The sequence below is a fragment of the Dreissena polymorpha genome, chromosome 6, assembly GCF_020536995.1.
Source record: "Dreissena polymorpha isolate Duluth1 chromosome 6, UMN_Dpol_1.0, whole genome shotgun sequence".
Taxonomy (NCBI): domain Eukaryota; kingdom Metazoa; phylum Mollusca; class Bivalvia; order Myida; family Dreissenidae; genus Dreissena; species Dreissena polymorpha.
In genome coordinates this window covers 96,512,357-96,534,781 of record NC_068360.1, presented here as the reverse complement: position 1 = coordinate 96,534,781, position 22,425 = coordinate 96,512,357, and the positions used below count along the sequence as shown (strand labels likewise).

The 22,425-nt window shown below is 33.3% G+C and overlaps 1 protein-coding gene and 1 long non-coding RNA gene across 3 annotated transcripts in view; one reads left to right on the top strand and one right to left on the bottom strand.

The window, feature by feature from the left end:
- The window catches only part of LOC127833799 (uncharacterized), a 108,695-nt gene that overhangs the window by 49,995 nt on the left and 36,275 nt on the right, over nt 1-22,425 (top strand). The gene's annotated exons all lie outside the window — the stretch shown is intronic.
- On the bottom strand, nt 9,772-15,326 carry LOC127833802 (uncharacterized). The gene is made up of 2 exons (XR_008027608.1): nt 14,629-15,326; nt 9,772-14,188 (listed from the first exon to the last, which is right to left on the bottom strand). It is a non-coding gene; the product is annotated as an uncharacterized LOC127833802 (long non-coding RNA).

Below are 22,425 nucleotides of genomic sequence, written 5' to 3'. Positions count from 1 at the left end.
TTTATCCCATAATTGACCGTAATGAAACCAGTATACAGTAGAAGGCAGTTCGATTAAATAAAAATATCTATTGGGAATAACGTTGAACCGCTTTTAGACGTTATACTAGTTTTTCTCTAATAATGCTATATTTCTCTCGTTTCTACTGTCATCGTTGAAACGATTTACAATACAATTATATAAAGAATTACCTTAAGTAGTATGTCACTGCGTTGGACATACACCATCACATGTGGTCCGTTTTCGTTAGAATCAAGGGACTCCCAAAAAAGCTTGAAGAAATGCAATTCACATAACAATGCCGCTCTGAAGTAACCCATTACTTCACACGACCATCTCAGAACACATTGCTTGAGGCATTCCTTGAATGACAAGTTTGGTAGCATCACCCTCTCGATTGATTCATCTTGCCTTGGACCGAACCGAATATTTCTGTATTCCGCTGCTTCTATCGCCAGGTCCCGGACAGAGAAAACACATACAACACTCAAAAAGTAACGAAGACGTTTCATCACGTCTACTTGCTTCTCGAAAGTTTAAGGAGCAATTTACTTATGATCTCTTCGATGCAAAATCTTCAGCGGTTCTCACAATCACGACTGACGATCATCCAAACGATTATCAAATATGCATGTACTCAGCTTATTCAAGCAAAAAGCTAACCTAGGACGGCAACATATTGATTAATATTGCAAAAGATTATATGATAAACAAAGACATTTAGTAAAATACAATATTAACACTAGTGCTAGTGATGGTATCGTATGTAGTATACGGGCACAAGTTATAGGTTGTAAAATTAAAGGACACAGAACAGCACAGAACAGAACATAATTTTATTACACATAAACTTTACAGTTTCTAGTGTTAAACAAAAACGATATTACAAAATACAGGAATATAGTAAGTGGATTTAGCAGAAATGTTATAAATAGTTATGGATGAACTTTACAGATACTTGAACAAAACTCGTTTTAAATCACACGTTAACAGTGTATATTGCCACATATGAAAGCTTTGTGCTACTTTTATAATCATTAAGGTAAAACATCAAATGTTATTTGAAGGAGCATAGAATATAACAGTGCGAATCCAGACCATATAGAATTTAAGTAGCAACGGCACAATTACAAATTATAGTTGAACATTAATAATATACATCAGCATAGTCTGTAATCAGTAAAATATAAAAATAATTTTAATTTCGAAATATAACAATAATTATACTTTCGAAGGAGCACACATTATACATTCGAATCACAATCACAAAATCAGGTATCGAAACAGTACCGGATAATACATATATTTAATATGAATGCAATATCTATATCATCATATACTAAAAACAATACATGTTCAAATATAGCATATCACATGATGTCATATAGTATTCAATATACATTTTTAACTATAAAACAAATACATTAAATAAATCATACAATATTATTGGTTTAACGACTGCGAACCTTGAGTGCTTCTGAAATGAATTCCTAACTTTAGCATTTCATTGTTATTTTCTGTAGTTAATAATTTAGTGAGTTTGTACATGCTAGGTCTGACTCAATAATATGTTTTAATGTAGTTGTCTCTAATTTGGGCAAATTTAGAACACTTCAACAAAAAGTGGTATTCATCTTCTATTTCATTACTGTCACATAATTGACAGAGTCGCAAGTTTCGTTCTAATCGATCATATCTGCCAGTCTGTATTCTCATGTTATGTGCACAGATGCGTATTTTCGTAATCGCTGTTCTTAAATTTCTTGAAACAATCGTCTCTAAATATGGTTAAAACGCAAATGTTGTTTTTATTGCTTTGTATACAATTAGTACCCTATTATCATTAATATCTCGATTCCACTTGTGTAAGTATTCGTCGATAATTCTGTGTTTAAACAAAGACAAAAAATAACCTAATAGACCAAACATAATTAAATCCGTATTTAGATAGTAAGTCCCTAACCTTCCCAAACCAGTTCAATTTATTATCATTTACGGCAATTAAACCGTCTTCCAATATGTATCGTAATATAATGTTTTTGCTTCTAGTTATTTTAAACCAATATTTTAAAATACGTACATATCTGTTAATATACAACGGGTATTTACCAAGTTCACCGTAAACGGCTACACTTGAAGTTGTTTTTCTGACACCAAGAACAGCTTTGCAAAATTTAAGGTGCAATTTTTCCAACTCGCTACACTTTGAGAAACCCCATATTTCACACGAGTATATGATAATTGAAGACACAAAAGCATCAACTAACTGCAAAGCTACCTTTGGTTTACAACTATAAGTTTTCATGTTGGATAACAATACGTTGAGTGCTTTTAAGCCCTTACCACGCAAGGTATTAGTATTGAGATTAAAGTTCCCCGTATAATTAAGTTTTACACCGAGATATATAAAGTCGTTTACAATGTCTATGTTTTCGTTACCATATACCCACCGCACATTATGTTTGATAGTTCCTCGTTTGCGGAAAACAAACATTTTGGTTTTTGAATTGTTAACTTGCGAACCCCAAGTATTACACTATTCATATAAACGGTGGATAGACTGTTGTAGATCTTCCGGCGTTTCACCTATGACAACCATATTGTCTGCAAACAGAAGTAGAATTAAACATATGTCTTGTATATTTATTCCAGCATTATGTCTATTTTGTAGAAGCATTTCGAGATCGTCCACGAAAAGAGAAAAAAGGATCGGCGATGTTATCCCCCCTGTCTTAGTCCGATTGCTATATTAAAATACTCCGAGTATGTGTTACAATGTCTTACAAATGCTTTGACCGACTGGTATATACTGCGTATTATGCGCAATATTTTGCCGTCCAAATTGGACTAGTATAACTTTAACCATAGTGCATTTAAATATATAGAATCAAAGCAACGTTTCATATCTATGAAACAACATTACAATCGTTTATTCATATTAGCATATGTTTGAATAATTGAATGGAGTATGAAAACTGCATCTAATGTTGACCGGCCTTTTCTAAACCCAAACTGCGCGTCAGATATAACACACACTGGGTCGGATGATAACAAGAATACATTACAATAATTGCTTACTTATAAAGCTTAGTATGTCTTTGGCTGAAATGGTCAATTTTTTGCACTTTTGCTCTCATTGTAGTGTATAGCTCCAGTTTACATATTTAATCCTGCCCGATATGTGGAACTACTGTTGAATTTGATGTGTCCGCTTCGGTGTTTAGAGAGGTCTATATACCATGAAATAAAATGATTCCCTAAAGATAACTGTTAAAGGTATAATTGGTAAAGTTACCATTCCGGAACGGTATGATATCCGATCAGGGGAAAGTGTTAAGGTGAATATTTTAAAACATCATGACATGTACAATAGACTAGGAGTAAAACACGGGGTTCGTCTTCCAACATTGTTTTGAAGTAAAAATTAGTTCGTTGTTCTGAAATTTTTTCTTGATAACGGCCAGTTTCAATTTAGCCGTACTTAACAGGTTTAAGAAAGGTTTAAACAGTATACGCACATTTATTAAAAACTATATTTGGGTAGATATGTATTAATACATGATGAAAACAATTAATCAGTATTTTTATGGCCGTTTAATTGAGGAACAATGCATATGTTTATACACACAACTGGCTCATCCAAATATGGGAGATCAAATTACGCACATGCACAGTTATACAAAACATGACTGTCAAATAAACAGTATTCAAATATCACTGTTCTGACAATTGCTTAACTGACACATACTCAGGAAATTCACAACATAACTCTGCATATTTTAAGGGGCCTTTTCACAGATTTTGGAATGTTTGGAAGTTTGTCATTAAATGCTTTATATTGATAAATGTAAACATTGGATCTAAAAAGCTCTAGTAACAAATCAAGAATAAACTTATAAAATAGAAAAAGGTAACTCACAGCAGGACTCGAACCACTTATCCCTGGAGTCCTAGAGTATAAAGTCTGCGCATTAGACCACTCGGCCATCCTTCCTTACACGAAGAAGAATTTTATACTACATATAAGCGATCCTAGTAGTTTCACAAAATATAACAACAACAACAGAACTCTCCAAATTATTAAATCGTTTCGCGTTGCAACGCCTTATAGTTTACAGGTTTTTACATCGTCAAAAGATGCATATAAAGGCTATTTTAGAGCATGGTAAATGTTCAGTATTACTGTTTTCTCACAAATATCATAACTAAAACGAAAATGTGCGAATCTTAAACAACTTTTTTCAATTTTGTAAATTTACCAAAGCGTGAATAGGCCCCTTTAGCATCACACGTCTACTTTTACTTCAAAATTAATACAATACAATAGAATCTAGTTAATGCAGGTATGGTAACTTCAGATAATTTATAAATACATACAGAAAGATGATCAGTTTTATGCTGTAAAATAAAAACTTGTTTACTTTTAAATTAACATTTTATCTGTACATTTTGAAGGAATGGGTGTTATGTAAAAGCACCCAATAATACTCTAAGTACTATGTCATTAGATTTGTAAATGAGATAATGAATAATGTGTTTATGATGCAACTATACTTGTCGTGAATTATTTTACATATTATAAAAAGTGTGTGATGTTTTGTTGAAAATGCTGAAATTAGGCTAAATCGGAACCACTTCGAACAAGCGGACTGTAAGTGGAGGCTTCCATTTACTGATCACATTTTATGTATTGTACTTGCCTATGGGATCCCACGTCTTGACGTCGGAAAATGGGGGATACCTAGTAAATGCTGTTTGATAGGACACCTATAGATATGATAGATATGATAAAAACCTAAACTTATAGAAGCCCTCTGAGGCTTTATAAATGCTCGGAAGTCGACCATTTTGAATGTTTCTCAACCAAATATTATGTCAACCTAAATAACAAAAGTTTTCTAAAACTCCACTTAGTCTTATGCAAATCTTTGAGAAATATTACCACCGGTGAGAAATCATAAGTCAAACAATATCAAATGTATAATATAACGGACTGCATAGCTAGTATGATTCGCGAGATGTTTCATCATAAGTGAAACATTAGAGAAGAAGTTCGAATAACGTACTTTTATACAAAAGGGCCGAATTTTAGTCATTTAGTCATTTGTTTAAGCATTTATTGTGTTAAACCGATTTATGAATCATACTCCATAGGTTTTTCAAAGTTGGAGAAAACCACTGCTTTAACTTTAATAATCAGAGTTTCAAAAATAATTTGCCGACATATATAACTTCGATCTGTTGGAGTAAAGGTATGCATTATTTTTAAAACAGTAACTTATAAAAAAAAATTAATAAGATGTATAATTAATTTATTGTTTGGTTTGCTAAAATGACCTTCAGACATTTGTTATATATAATAAGCAACATGCAATTTAATGTTTGTAATTTTTTATAACACTATAGAAATGTCAACATGGAAAAATAAAGTCGGATAGGTTTGTCATACCCATAAATTGTTTTGCATATTAAGTATCTTTTTACATGATGTCATTGTAAAACATTAACATAACGGTCTAAATATTTCCTCAATGACACAATATATCAGGGAGATTGGTAATAAATGCTGAAGATGTAAATGTGAGGTGCTGTGTCTGTTTGAGGACAACAATCGACGAAGTATGCATTATTCATTTACCATCTTTGAAATGGAACACTCTCGTCATTCATTTACCACAATTTTTCTAAGGTAATAAGCAAGTTTGACAAAACGGTATGCTTTTATCTAGACTTTATACAGTTTGCTTAGGGTATTTAGTGTATATTTATGTCAATTTATTTATTGCACTGGTACTGCTAAGAAAACGAACTGCAATAAAGTATTATTGCTTTAAATAAAGTTAATTTGTTCATAAAATTGTGCGAATATTTGCATGATTTACCAGAAGTGTAATGCATTATCAGCCATCTATGGCAAGCGACAAACGTCGGAATATATATTTAAAGTTATGTTTGCATTACATTTAGAAAACTAACGTGGCTACAACCACTGTTATACTCGTAGCACCGTGCAAACACACATCCTTTCTGACAAACATCAAAACTCGTGTTTTCAATACAAAACAATCGGTTATTTGAGCGCCAAAACATCAATTACTTTGCACTCAGATCCCAAATCTTTAATATATTTAATAGAATCTAATTTTCAATTAACCACTTTTATTTATGCTTTCCGGTGGTTTATAGAGAAATATCAGTGAATTAAAACTGATAATTTGACTGTTTCAAACAGTGAAAATTATCAGTGAAAATTATCGATAATTTTCACTGTTTACTGTGAAATGAGGCCATTTTTTGACGAAAAGACGTCATTATCTCAGCACAATTCTTTAGTTAAACTCTTAACCAATGGATATAAACGGTGAAAAAAGCATAAAATAAAAAGAAAATTTCTCGGATTTGGTGGAATATCGATTTTAATTCACTCGTGATCATATAAAATATTTATTTTCTATAATCACTTGTGGATTAAAATCGATAATCCACCGAAACCAACAAATATCCTCTATAAAATTATATTAATTATGTCGGTAAAACTCGAATGATTTAATCTCTCATATCATCAGTTTTTGTTTGGAGTATTTTATTTGGTTTTACTTCAATTCGAATATAACTCTTACTTATGTTTATTCAATCATCTTTGAATCTTAAATCTGCTTACTATAAAATAAGGCTACTTCAGAATCACACGCACATAAAGAACAGTTATTCATGCATCATATATATTTTCATAGTCTTTCGTTATGTTTAGAAACGGCATATACAGGTACTAAAATGGAATTAAACTTGACATGAACATATAAATATTTTTCAATCCAAATGCGCAAAAGGTGTTATGGACTTATGGCTACTGCTAGAACAGCTATTTCAAAGACGCATGTTTAGTTTGCCTGATAACAAGAGTCGATTTCGTTTAATTGTTGTATTTTATTGACCTTTCGATCTTTATAAAGAACGTAGCTGCCTTGACGCTGGTATATGTAATTTATATGAACTTAATACAGTCAACGCTTAGAACCATTATTAGTTTTCATTATTATCAAATGATAAATATCAGCGAATTATGACTGTGCTTTCATAAACTAGTACTCATGCAGAAATTTAAATCATAAGGTACACCTCTTATTTTATAATGTTTAATGCGACTGTTAATAAAACATATCATATCATAGCAGAAAACCCAAACCAATCCATATACTATGAAATAAATATTCAACAAAACGGTCGGTAAAAGAGAATCGATTGATTGAACAGGCTCTGAAATGGACACACTCGTCATATCATTAATAAAATATGTACTTCAGCTTCACCTTTGATCAGCAATGCAGCCAATTCTAAACACTAGCAACCAGATGAAAACAGTGATATACTCTGTTTGATGTTCGCTCTGGCATATCATGTTCATGGATATGCTATAGCAACTTTGTAAAAGTCGTAATGGTTTAGTCCGCGTGAATAAGACTACACAGACATTTTTAAACTTTCTATACCGGAATTTTCTACATGCTTGGAAATGTGTGACGTGCGACGCGGTGACGAATGGGTAAATGAGTAAACATAGCCGAACATTCATAACTATACTGTATATTAACGGCCACCAGAAAAACTTTGCGAAACCAAAATTTCGCAAACTTAAGTACCCTTTTTCTTGAAGATTTACTACTTTGAGACATAGAATGCGATAAAAGTCTTATCTTTGATTAAAAATTGGTTATTTCCACTCAAAAAAAAATAGTTGAGCAAATTGTATTGATGGAGACTACATGTGACGAGGGAACTTCAAAAGCAACGGTGTGTATAAGCAACGCTGTTCTATACGGTGATGCGATAAATACCACGTGACCCACATTCTAAGAACAAATAAAACAACTGTTGTTTTTTTTTGTTGACATAATAGCATAATATTGTTAATGCATTTTTTGTATGTTGAAAACATAGGGTTGACGATTGAGGACTGTTATCGTTTGTGTCACTTTTGAAAAAAGCAATAGTAAGCTATTTATTTAAGGTCCCAGTCCGGTTAAAGTTCGTTAATATTGCCTACATATTTGAATAGTTCAAGCCTTTTATACTGAGAAGTATTTAAACGTTTGATGTCGTAGAAATAATATGTAATACCATTATTTTGTATGCGTGCATCATACATTTTTGTTACTTTCGTTACCAGTGACTTAATAATCCAATTCTAATTTATACACATCAATTGTTGGCATTTACATTCAAGCTATATAAAGCGACGTTTTAACCGACATGTTTACATCTACACTTTGTATTATCAAGCTGCAAGTTGTCGTGAGTTTTGGAGACAATTGCCATCTTCTGTTGCTTGGCATCATATGTTCTGTTTTGTACTTTTAGTTTTCACCATTATTTTTTGCATCACTACGTTGTTCTGAAGAGTAGATAATGAAGTCGGTTGCATGCCATGGAATATATGAAGTGTAGTTTATAATATCGATTTAATTTTTTCGGAGTTATTTTATGAAGTTCATATTAATGGAGTTTATGTTATTTTGGTTTATAGTGTTTATATATTAATCTATGCATCGATCGAAAGGACGTTGGCATTTGTAGATGTAGTCAAAAACATTGATGTTTATGAATTCGGAGTTATGTAGTTCAGTTCACCTTCTTGAATCTTGACTCAAATGTATGTTCATAACAACGTAATAAATTTAGCAGCAACTGACATTCTTTTTTTTATAAGTTCTTAAGTGTATTTCAGATAATTAATATAATGAATTCATAGATCAGATGTATAGTGGTTTGCATATCTTTACATTCTTGGAAATCATTGTTTTATAGTGTTCGCTTTAAATCATTGCAACCCTACTTTAATTGTATGGACATAAAGAAATACTCAGATCCATTTTATGTTGATGTTTACACACATAGATATATGTTAGATATATGTAAGTGTTTATAAATGTCCGTATGTAAGACGTACTACTTCATGAATTGTCCGCAAGTATAATGTGTATAACTCAACTTAAATTTACTCGGCCTGTGTGTATTAAAGGATAACATAATATAATATCAAATTTTAGAAGCTTCCAGTGTCACTGACGCCGTGCACATTTGCACATCACAGATAAGCATAATGTCTTCGATGGTCCTATTTTTCGAATTTACACCGCTATCTTATTCTCATGGGCACTTTTCTAAAACAAAATGATTTTTATGGAAACATAACGTTACTCATTCCGATGTAACAGTGTAATTTAGGAAGTCCGGAAATGAATAAATGTTGTGGTTGTCGTTCACACAAAGTAGTGTATACACCGCTATCAAAGCGCTATTATATAGATGAGCGCCTTTCGTTGCGAATGTCTTACAATGATTGCAGACGCAACGTGCACCAATTTGATTCAAAATTGGATTGGCATTATACGCATGCCTTTGTGTGTTTGCATAGCGGCACTAATCAAATGCCGCATGCACTTATTAAGTGCATAGCAATATTAGAATCTAATGCGTTGTAATGGGCAGATTAAACATAACGGAACCGAATAAGTTGATATCATACTTTTTACAAAAATGAACCTCGAATACCCTTTATTCATTTCATTTCGCAGCGACGATATTATGGCCTATGAAATGTGTTTTGTCTGCAAACTTAGCTAAGGCAGCGGCCACCTCGTGCCGTCCGGTGATGAAGACGCTGGATAAACATTTTTCCTAACGCGAACAAATAATATTCCATCAATAAATATTGTTCCTCGAACGTGTTAGTCATGAAAGATAGAACATTCATAAATACAATTCAACGAATCATTTTAAAGAGTTTTTATTCACACACTCATAGAAGTAATTAACACACACATACATTTATAAACTAAACTCAAAAAGAGCTTAACAAATATAGTTAAACAAAATGTATCGACATATGTCGTTTTGGAGTAGTGTAAACATGTTTTGGAAGTATTATCTAGTGCTTCTAGTCTCGTGCTTGATTTACGATGCCAGACTAATTGTCTAAACTGTTTTTAAAGACATAATCATTATCTACTTTCCTTTGGGAAACTTACAGCTTGTATTGCAACATAGCTGGATGAAACTTTAAACAGTTTTCAAACTTTCTCTATTTGTAGTAAACAATTGATGAGGAATAATTATATACAGCAATATAAAGAAACGTAGACACATATACATAATATAAATACACGAAACATATTAATTCTAAGTTCTACTCTTCACTTAATAATTGTCTACAATACATTCCAAACACATTGTAGAAATAATAACACGTTTATTTAAATTTCATCTGTCAAATGAATGCTTCTTTGTATCTTTTGAGGCTAAAATTATAGTCTTTTAAAGTAAACCGGTGACATTCCCTATATTTTCTATATAAAACAAAAACAAACGTCTGACAAAGTTCACATAATACTATGTAGCTTTTTTTTTCGACAGGATTACATATGTGTGCTGGTTCTAGTATTTTACTAGACAATGTAATTGAATCATATTTATTAGTAAATATATTGTATATGTAACACATTAGTGCCTTGCAAACATTATATAATTAGCGAGGTCTTACAATACATAAAGTAAACTAAAACATTACGTATCATTCGTTGCAAAATAATGTTTAATTATTTAAATACAGCACTCGCTGTTCTGCAAACTTGTAATTTTGTACATATCTCAGTGCTTGCGGGATATAATCCAGGACAGAATCAAATTGCATCATTTGAAGACTAAGCGTTTTTAAAGTGCAATGTTCTTTATGCACATATAATTAAACATTGTCGAATATAAACAACAACATAACGCTATAAATTTACATTGTAACAAACACACTTCAATACATATTATATTAAGGGCAAAAATACAACAATTAAATACAAGTCAACACAATTGAATCACAAAATATGAGACACATTTATAAAGCACAACACAATACCAATACATACTACAAACACAATACAATAAAAACACATTATAATCAGTTGTAAGTTATCATTTATGAATACAAAACAATGCAAACACATATTACAAAAACAACACCACACAAACAATTGCTCACACACACATAAATACAAACACATATTTTTAACACAAACCAATCCAGTTACCTATACAAAACACCACATAATAGAAACACATATTAAAAACACGATACAAAACAAACACGAAATCCAAAGCTATATAAAACATGTAATACACTAGTCGCATCAGAAGTGGGTCATGCTTATCGTCATTCTGATTTTCATTTTTGTCAAGTGAAAAACCGATACTAGACACCAGAAAATCTCATGAGACATAACATCAATTGATAAAATATGGGTCATCGCGTGGTTACGGTTAATACGAATCATAGACACACAGTCATATGAACAACAGTGAATCACAGAAATAGGAACTGACAATTCATTACATAGTTAATTATAGGTAACAATCCATACATAAACTAAAGAGAAAATAAAATCAATATGTTTTTATATTTATTTTTATAGACAAACAGTCCAACACGGATATCCTCGTGATATGTACATCATGCAGAACAGCATAAAAGGTTTGTATTTTTATTTCTACAGACTGTTTTAATCTAGATTATTTAATAATATAATTTGAATTATAAATATGTACTGTGTACCAGTGGGATATGTAAAAGGATGATAGAAAGTTTATGTTGTATGGAAATTAAGTGAATAAAAAACACTATTCCAAACGAATGCAGATGAAAATACAAATTTTGCTTTTAAAAATATAGTTAAAACTTTTAGAAATTTAAATTTAAAGTGCATCATAAGATACTGGGGAGAAAGGATACTTAACAAGAGATGTGTTTGTCAGAAACACAATGCACCCTTCTGCGCCGCTTTGAAGCCATATATTTGACCTTTGACCTTGAAAAATGACTTTGACCTTTCACCACTCAAAATGTGCAGCTCTATGAGATGCACATGCATGCCAAATATAAAGTTGCTATCTGAAGCGACAAAGAAGTTATGAGCATTTTTCGAAACCTAAACGCGAAACCTAAACGCAAAGTGTAACGGAATGACAGACAGACGGACGGACGATCTGATCACTACATGCCCTCCTTCGGGGTCATAAAAAACATTTCAGGCTACATCATAGGACGGGGAGAAAGGACTGATATAATATGTTCAGTAATAATATCCTTACTTTTCAATAACAACAATCAATGCATATGTCCTGTTGTCCGGGCCAGAAAAAAATATTTAGTTTGGTCAAACAGTTATCTTTATTTCAGTTGTCCCTTACGAATATTATAATACTGATAAACTTTTCTTATGTTTTTCATGAAATACTGCTACTGTCTTGGTATATACACTTTTGACGATTTTTGTTATTGTAACAAATCAGGACAATAATAATTAATATAAATATATGATGAACATGTTAGAATGTGGATTGTCTTGCTACTTGCTGTTTCAATCTAGCCAATGTTTGCACCATAATCATTTTGCTGCACCCTGAAACTATTGCTGGTGTTACATGTTTTTTATTTCCATAGGTTTAGTTGCGGCAAATTCCTGCAGTGTAATCTTCTGCACCCAGAAGTATAAATTTGAGAAAATTTAATTGTACCAAAACATTTATTCAGAATCTCTCTTATTTATGCTTAATGTTTGTTACATTTTTATTATATCCGAAATGATTGTTCAGCTTATTTTATATTATTTATTTTTTTTAAACATAAAGGCAGACTGCAACAGCTGAGACAGCACACAAGCAGACATTGTAGAAACCAACATCAGTACGGCTTACATATGGTTTAGTGGAAGCCAATAAGTTATAAACATGGAGTCTCCACCCTGCAGTGGCTTGCAGTTGAACCACTGTGATCAAAGTCTGCAAGGGACTAATCATTGGAAGGAATGTGTAACGTAAAACAACAAGCAGCACATAATATTTTAAAAAACCGTTAACTGAAAATCGTCGTATGAAATTGATCTTATATGTTAAAATACCATTTCAAATCTGACTTTCTTTTTTATTTTGTTGTTTTCTGTAGCACATTGATTTGATGTTACGCGTTATTTAGAAATTATTGTTATTTCAGTGGTATTATTTTTTTTTTCAGAGCTCTGGTGTTATAACGGTTCGCCTCCATCTAGAGTACTAAGTGTATGCCACTCAAGGACAACTTTCCCAAATAGGGCATACTAGAGCCAATCCGAGAAAGTTGACCATTGCACTGATGGCTGCCTTTTCAGCAGGGAACAACTCGCTAAATCAAGCGCCAAAGGTTCAAGGAAGGGCCATAATGCCACAACATCAACAACATATTTGACCAGTGTTGCCACACTGGCATTGAATATTTTGTATTGAATACTTTCAAAAAAGACAAAGGTGAACCCTGCCTATCTGCTCCATCGTTTAATGACAATATAAATAGCAAATGTGCTACGGCTAGAAGAGCTTACTCATTGAAATGTACTTTTTATGTAGATATGTATATACTATAATAACTTTTTTCAGATTGGAAGGTTATTAACAAATTTGACACTAATACTCTATGGAAACAGTAAGCTCGCGCAAGCTTGCTGCAAGGCTCCAATTCTAAGCTTGCGCAAGCTTCGTGAAATGCAAGCTTGCTGCGAGGTTCCAATTCTAATCTTGCAAAATAGAATCATCCGCAAGCTTGCGCGAGCTTGCTGCAAGATTCCTATTCTAAGATTACGACAAGCGTGCCTCAAGCTTGCGACAGGCTTGCAGCAAGCATGTTAAAAAATCATGCGATTTTGGTTTGGGAATTATTGAATATCTTAAATTTTTAACCTGAAGAGAGATCTTCTCCAGAAAGGTTTCAGACTGTTGTATTTTCTTCTCACATTTCCTGGTTGCTATAAAAGATAGTTCCCTATTGTTTTTATCACTTATGTCTTGTATGGCGTCTCTAAGTTGTTTCAATCCATCTCGAAGCCTGATGCACTCGTCAACATCACTTTTATAAGAGGCTTGCAGTTTGGTGTGAATATCTTTCATTTCCGTCCGTGTGTTCCGTTCAATCATGTTTAAGGCTGCATCTATTTTATTGCGAGTTTCCTGTATCATGTTTAACTGCTCATCATATGAACTTTGCACAGACCAAAATCTAGCCTCCTGTTTGTCTTGAAGTTTCTTCATTTCTTCCAGAATTATTTGGATAGACACTGATAGGTCTGCGGACTGACTTTTTACTTGAGATATTAAAGTTACATTATCGCACTTTCTGAAAGAACAGGGATTTAAAAGCAACACTTTAAATATATTTAATACTAAAATACCTATTCTTTGAAAGCTTTTATAATCTGAATCTTGAAAAAAATATATGATAAGAATAAGATATATATATAGTCCAGCTTTACGTAAAAATGGTATATACCCAAATATTTATTAATTTAAATCTAAAACCAAAGTATTAATTTTATCAAACAATTTACTGAATATAAAATCAGTGACCCACTTACAAAGGAAGCTTAAAACTGCAGTCTCCTACTATAATTATTGTACATTTAAACATTTGTTTTTTAAATAACAAATCTTTAGCTGATTTTATCAAATTAATTTCTTTGCTTAATACGTGTAATTATATTTGCATGCAAAGAAGTTTAAAAACCCTACATTTGCTTCTTAATTAAGTGTACTTTTTAAATAAAAGTAAAAATGTACCTGTGAAAAAGGAGTACACAATATGAGCAGCACAGCTCGCGGTGGTCATTACAAAACATTTTAAGATTTTCTTCTTTATGGACATCACATTTCAGAAGAATATCTTCTACCTTCTTGGCCACTGGCCATTTCTTCATATCACCTCTTCCAACGGGGGCATGTTTTATAAACAACTGGCTATGAATGAAAATACAATTTCCGCAATAAAACTTCACGCAGGATCCGCAGTAGAATTCAGCCATTTTTTTGTATTCACAGGTCGAGCACAGGAAGTCTTGGAAAACGTCAGATCCTTTGTTTATGGTTGATTCTGAAAAAGTTGCCATTTTACTGAAAGCTTTATTACAAAACACACCAGCAGTAATATTCTTAACCTTTGATTTAACTTGAATATTTAGGTCTCTCTTAATACTGATTGGTTACATTAATGAGCAAAACAAACCCAGCCAATCTAGATTGGGTACATAGTCTGTTAAAAAGTAACATATAACACTACCACTATCAAACTAAAATGCAAATCCAGTTTGTTCGACGGTTACAACTTCAATAAACATAGAAACTATGTAATCTTTAGCGTAATATAAAACCATGCGACTTCACATGATCGGTCGGTTGGTTTATTTTGACACACAAAAGAAAATAGTTCAACTCAAGGATGGTTTAAGTAAACTATATAATATGGGTATCAACAACCAGCATGTTTACATGTAGACAACTGGAATGCGAAGTTAGACTACCAAGTTAGCTTCAATGAAATATGACTCCTCATGTCGCTTTGTCAAAGAGAATTTAGTTTGGTTTTATTTTCATATATCATAACAGCTACCACTTATAGTTTTCAAGATTGGCTAAAGGTGAAACTTTAAATCGAACAAGAGTGCAGCTTACCACATAAATGTAGGTAAAAGCCGTTATCTGCAGACTTTGTAATGTTTGTGAAATAACTGTAGTTATAAGTTTTTACTCTTTCTGTCACAGATTTCATATTGTCTGATACAATAGTAGAAACAATAAATGGTTCCCTTAATTCATTAAAAAAACAAGTTAAAAGTAAATAGTGAAGTGGCACGAATTGTAACCCCAGTGATTTTTTCAAACTTAGGAACGGACCACCATATGATGTTGTAAACAGTAACTGAATATTGTATGGGCCGTCCAACAGTTTTTGCTATGTATTGAAGATTGTCATCAAATGCTTTACATTGATAAATATAAACATTTGAACTAAAAATTTCCAGTAAACAAGAGGGCCTTAAAGACAAAAGGTCGCTCACCTGAGATTCAAAGGAACTGATCTGTTCTGCGCAGCCCAAGATGTCATTAGAACAAATGTTCTAACCAAATTTCATGACTAGTGAGCACCCTGGCAGCCACGTTTTTCAACAGACCAGAACCATTTTCATACAAATCCAAGATATCATTTAAACAAATGTTCTGACAAAGTTCCATGAAGATTCATGAAGCCATATAAGGACAAATGCCCCGTTCCCAGATGGCCATGTTTTTCAAGCAACTGGAACCATTTTCAAACTCGTCAGAGATATCATTGAGACAAATCTTCTGACTAAGTTTCATGAAGATCGGAAAATAAATGTGGCCTCTAGATTGCTAACAAGGTTTTACTATAGCCATATAAGAAAAAATGCCCCGCCCCCTGGCGGCCATGTTTTTCAACCAACCGGCATTATTTTTAAACTCGTCTAAGATACTATTAAGATGAATCTTCTGACCAAGTTTCATGAAGATTGGACAATAAATGTGGCCTCTATAGTGTTTACAAGATTTTACTATAGCCATATAAAGCCATAATGAAAAATGCCACGCCCCTTGGCAGCTATGTTTTTCAAGCAAACGTAACTATTTTCGAACTCAATCAAGATATTATAGATACCAATCTTCTGACCAAATTTCATGCAGATTGGTCAATAAATGTGACCTCTAGAGTGTTAACGATGTTTTACAATAGCTATATAAGGAAAAATGCCCCGCTCCCTGGCGGCCATGTTCTTCAACCAACCAGCATCATTTTTGATCTCGTCCAGATATTATTGGGATGTATCTTCTGACAAAGTTTTATCAAGATCGGACAATAAATGTGGCCTCTAGAGTGTTAACAAGGTTTTACTATAGCCTTATAAGGAATATAAGCTTCCCCTTGGCAGCCATGTTTTTCAAGCAAACATAGACCAATCTTCTGATGAAATTTCATGAAGATTGGACATTAAATGTGGCCTCTAGAGTGTTAACAAGGCAAATGTTGACACCGCACAACGCACGACAAACAAGGGACAAAATTGTCACAAAACCAGGTGTTCAGTTGAAAAAAGTCTGATAAAGGGAGACAATTCAAAATGCGTTTTGCTAACTCCCTTGTGTAAAATTTACCTTGATTTCAATTAGAAAAAAAACAAGCGATGTGTTTGTCAGAAACACAATTCCCCCTATCGCGCCGCTTTGAAATATTTTTTTTTACCTTTGACCTTAAAGGATGACCTTGACCTTGAACTACCACCACTCAAAATGTGCAGCTTCATGAGAACCCCGCTTTTAAATTTTTTTTTTTTACCTTTGACCGTGAAGGATGACCTTGACCTTGAACTTCCACCACTCAAACTGTGCAGCTTCATGAGAACGCCGCATTGATTTTTTTTTATTTTTTCACATTTGACCTTGAAGGATGACCTTGACCTTGAACTTCCACCACTCATAATGTGCAGCTTCATGAGATACACATGCATGCCAAATATCAAGTTTCTATCTTCAATAATGCAGAAGTTGTCGCGAACGTTAAAGTTTTTTTTTTCGATCGGACGGACGGACAGACTGACATACACACATACTGACATACTGACGGACAGTTCAACTGATATATGCCACCCTATCGGGGGCATAAAAAGTCTGATAAAGAGAGACAGCTCAAAATCAAAATGTGCATTGTTTCTGATTGTTCATATTTGCATAGCTGTTTCAAAATCAATCTATTTTTGGTTGTGGCGACCTTGACCTTGGAGATATTGACGTAATTCTTTCGCACAACACACCGTCCAATAATGGTGAACAAATGTGTCAAATGATGTTAAAATGTCACAATGAATGACATAGTAATGGCCAAGACAGGCTCATTTGTGGCCATGTTTTTACCTTCAAACTCGAATGGTGACCTTGACCTTGGAGATTTCGACGTGATTCTTTCGCGCGACACACCGTCTAATGTTGGTAAACAAATGTGCCATATTATTTTAAAATCTCACAATGAATCACAAAGTAATGGCCCGGACTCATTTATGGCCATTTTTTACCTTCAAACTCAAATTGTGACCTTGACCTTGGAGATATCGACGTAGTTCTTTTTAATGATTTTAAAATCTGATAATGAACGACAAAGTTATGGCCCGGACAAGCTTGTCCCGCCCGCCAGCCCGCCAGCCCACCAGCCCGCCCGCCAGCCCGCCCGCCGACATCGCCAATCTAATAACCAGTATTTTCCTTCGGAAAACCTGGTTAACAAAAGGCGATCACAAAAGCTCACCATGAGCACGTTGTGAGCTTAAAAAACAATAATACAATTTAAAACAAGAGCTGTCAGAGGACAGCGCGCTCGACTATTCGAGTGCTTGACAGTATAACGTAAGCCATCATGGGGAAATTGTTCAAATTAATCAATAAGGTCAGGGTAATAGTTGAGGTATATTTTCCACAATCTATTGAACATTTGTAAAGACATAAAACAAACTATTAAGATTTTATTTCAAGTTTGATAGCAATAGCTTGGGTGGGAAGTTTGGACGGTCCTTCAAAAGTGAATAATTATTTGTTTGTTTTTTCAAACCATGTTTCAAAGAAAAAAATAATCAAAGTAATCAGGTAAGTGTTGTTTTGTCAAAGTATTAATAAAATCTGATTATAAATAAAGAAGTTATGGCAATTTAACTAAAATTTATTCTTTTGACCTTAAGAGTCAATGTCATTCAAAGGTCAAAGTCAAATTGAACTTGCCAGGTACAGTACCATCATGATAGTAAGAAAATATATTAAGTTTGAAAGCAATAGCTTTGATACTTTAGAAGTCAAGTGGATCTAAACACAAAATTTAACAAAATATTCAGTTACTAAGAAAAAAAGGGCAATTATTCTTACAAAATGCTTGATACAGTTGTCTGCTCTTGTTTATAGTTTGCGATCATGTTGGTAAAGAAGTTTGCAAAATAGGAAAGCAATATATCAAGCGACATTGACAATATTTGAGGTGATACGCAAACTTTAACAAAGATGTATCATTAATATGCATATTCTAAATGGAAACAGGGCCATAATTTTTACAAAATGCTTTACACAGTTGTCTGCTCTTGTTTATAGATGTGGATTATGTTGGTAAAGAAGTTTGCAAAATATGAAAGCAATATGTCACGGGACATTGAAATTATTTGAGGTGGTACACAAACTATAACATAGATTTCTCAATAATATGCATATTCTAAGTGAAAAAAGGGTCATAATTCTTACAGAATACAATGTGGTACGCAAACTTTAACATTTGCACGCACACGCCGACGCCGGATAGCTCCACTAAAAATATATTTTACAATATATATATATATATATATATATATATATATATATATATATATATATATATATATATATATATATATATATATTATTAGAGGGTTAAATGAAATACTAGGAGTAATATCATAAAAAATCTTGATGTTCAAAACATAGTTCCATTAGTAGTAGTAGTAGTAGTAGTAGTAGTAGTAGTAGTAGTAGTAGTAGTAGTAGTTGAAGTAGTAGTAGAAGTATTAGTAGTAGTAGTAGTAGTAGTAGTAGTAGTAGTAGTAGTAGTAGTAGTAGTAGTAGTAGTAGTAGTAGTAGTAGTAGTAGTAGTAGTTGTAGTAGTAGTAGTAGTAGTAGTAGTAGTAGTAGTAGTAGTAGTAGTAGTAGTAGTAGTAGTAGTAGTAGTAGTAGTAGTAGTAGCAGTAGTAGTGGTACTTACGCTTGTTACGCTTGTAAGACGGAAGCCGGTTTGTTCTTTCTTGTGCGTAAAACTCGTCAGCAAAAACTTCACTCTCTACTCGATTTTCTTGTGCGTAAAACTCGTCAGCAAAAACTTCACTCTCTACTCGATGCGGGGTTTCTTCATGACTATTACAAATGTCTATAATGGTAAAATAAAACAAATACGTTTACTAGAGACTAATCGACAGTAATTGAGGCGCGACAAATTAAGAAATATGACTGTTGTAAAACTACAAAACCTTCTGGTTTAAAAATGCTACCATGCGCAGAACAAATACATAAACTATATAATGTATTAAGATAAAATTTTCGTTTACTTTCCGAATAACCTTCATTTGCCAGTTTTAATATCAGTGCATGAATAAATCAAGAAGGGTACATCCTATTAAATAACAGATAAGCATGATTTAGATATTAATCTTTAATATAATAGTGTCTGCGTTCGTCTTACTGTCCATTTGAGTTTCAACGTGTTCTGTGAACGTGGCAACATCCGTTAATTGTGCGTCCAACTGAAAGGCTAAACAAGATAGAATAAAATGACATCATATCATGCATGACAAATACAACATCGAACATTATTGTATTTCATTCAGATAAATATGGTATAATATGGTCGGGTTGGCTAGCTCTGCTAGTAGAGCGCTGGAGTACAAATACATGACAAATACAACGTCGGAAGTGAAATTGGTTGCTAGCTTTCATGTATATCGTTAATAAGAAGATTATAATTTGCAAGAACGTCAGGCGTTTGGTGCAACTTTAGGCTTCTTATTCGAGGGTCGCGGGTTTGATCCCCGGCACGTCCAAATAGCATGCGCGGTGATTGTTACGTAATCCTTTCAACAGTCGTTCTCCCCTATATCTTATTCGAAAAGGTCAGTTGTTACTTACAGGCACAAATATGTGCAATTAGTAACGGTTAATCACTAGCCAAAGAAAAGTTTGAGTCGCTGGATTGACCTTCATGATATGAATAAAATATTCATTCAAACGGCGAAAAGAACCTACTAAAAAGTATACGTTTGATATAATTACCTATCGACTGTACAGATATCGTGAAATCTTCTTCATAGATCACCACATTCAACTCCAGATCATCGTATCCGATGTAGGCCCTCAAATGATTTTCAACCGATAAAAATATTCGGTCAAATTCTCTGTTCATATATTTGTGTATAAATGTTAACCAACTCTTCAAATTCAGATATCCAAAATATATCGCCATGCACTCATTCTTGACACAATTAATGTTAACTCCATCTGAAAAGACATAATCGAATATTTTCATTTTTATCGTCTGACAACTATGTTCGTATGTACAACTATTTTTAAGTACCTCAATTTAAATAAACATTTCATGAGCTTCATCGGTTATAATCAATAATTGCGTGCTGTGAAAACACTCATATCAGGATGGATGTTGCAATATTTATCGATTATATGTAAAACAAAATATATTTCGAAAGTATATGCACAACCAACCTTTGCATATTTGCCTCAGAGCTGTTTGGATACATTTTTGCAATTCTGTAAGTACTCTATCACGTCCGATTCCGTTCGTAGATTCCACTAAGAACTCTGATAATTCTTCGGTGCCACTGGATGTTTTAAGTTCGACCAAAAGTTTCATACCTACATAACATGTAGAAGCAATACGTTATTCACAACCTTATGAATATGAATCATTTTAATACCTAATATCAAGAAATAAAATATTCAGTTCTACCAGAAGGAAGAAAATCTTATTAACCGTAGGAGGTAATGAATTGTTGGCATATATGCAAACAATACGATTCAGCATAAAAGCACACGGTAAACACAAGCGAAACCTGCTTCTGCCACTGCATCAGAATGGGCATAGTCAAGCCATTTCAGCAAGTTAAAACCAATATTAGAAATTTGCGATATTTATGTTGGTTTTTTGTTTTTACCTGGAACATCCACCCTGTTTAGCTTGCTTCCAAACTCGTCAAATTTCCGTTCCAATCTTTCCAAAACTGTAATTGGAATATACAGGCATACACTATGGTTTTGATTAACCGTGTAGGAAACATTTAATGTGTATTGGTATTTCAGCAATAATGGTTACATATAGATATGAACTACCTTCATAGTTCCCTGCAATTTTTTGTAGAACTGGTTTTATATCCGTTGTTAGACTTGCAACACCCTTAAAAAGAAAAATTGCATATCCAGTACTATGGCATTTGTTTATAACTCAGACATGACGGAAGTATTTATAGTGTACTTCATTGTAAATTTTAAATTATTATACCTCACTTTTATTGACAATGCTAAACTCCAATAGGCCATCGTGACAAAGAAATACTGTCAGACCCAGCGGGAATACATTTACTGTCCAAAATATACTGTATCCCGCTGCCATAGCAATCACGTGCCACCAGCGGGAAAAAATTTACTGTACAAAAAAATACTGTATCCCGCTGCCTAAGCAACCACGTGCGGACTGTTCGAAAATTATACTGTCCCATTCGCGCATGCGCAGTATGCAGTTTTGCCTTTCCGCTGTAAACATACGACAACATGGCAAGTAAACGTTTTTCAACGATAAGCGAGGTAGTTTTGAAGGCATTGGATCGTGACAAGGACTCTAAAAACACTAAACGTGTAGTTAAACATGGTATGAACTTGTACGACGAATATCTTCGTTCAAATTACATGGATCTTTGTGATCTCGTGGAAAATCCAGCGGAACTTCACAACCAGTTATTGGGTTACGCTTTTTCTATGCACCTGTACGTCAGAAAAACGGCG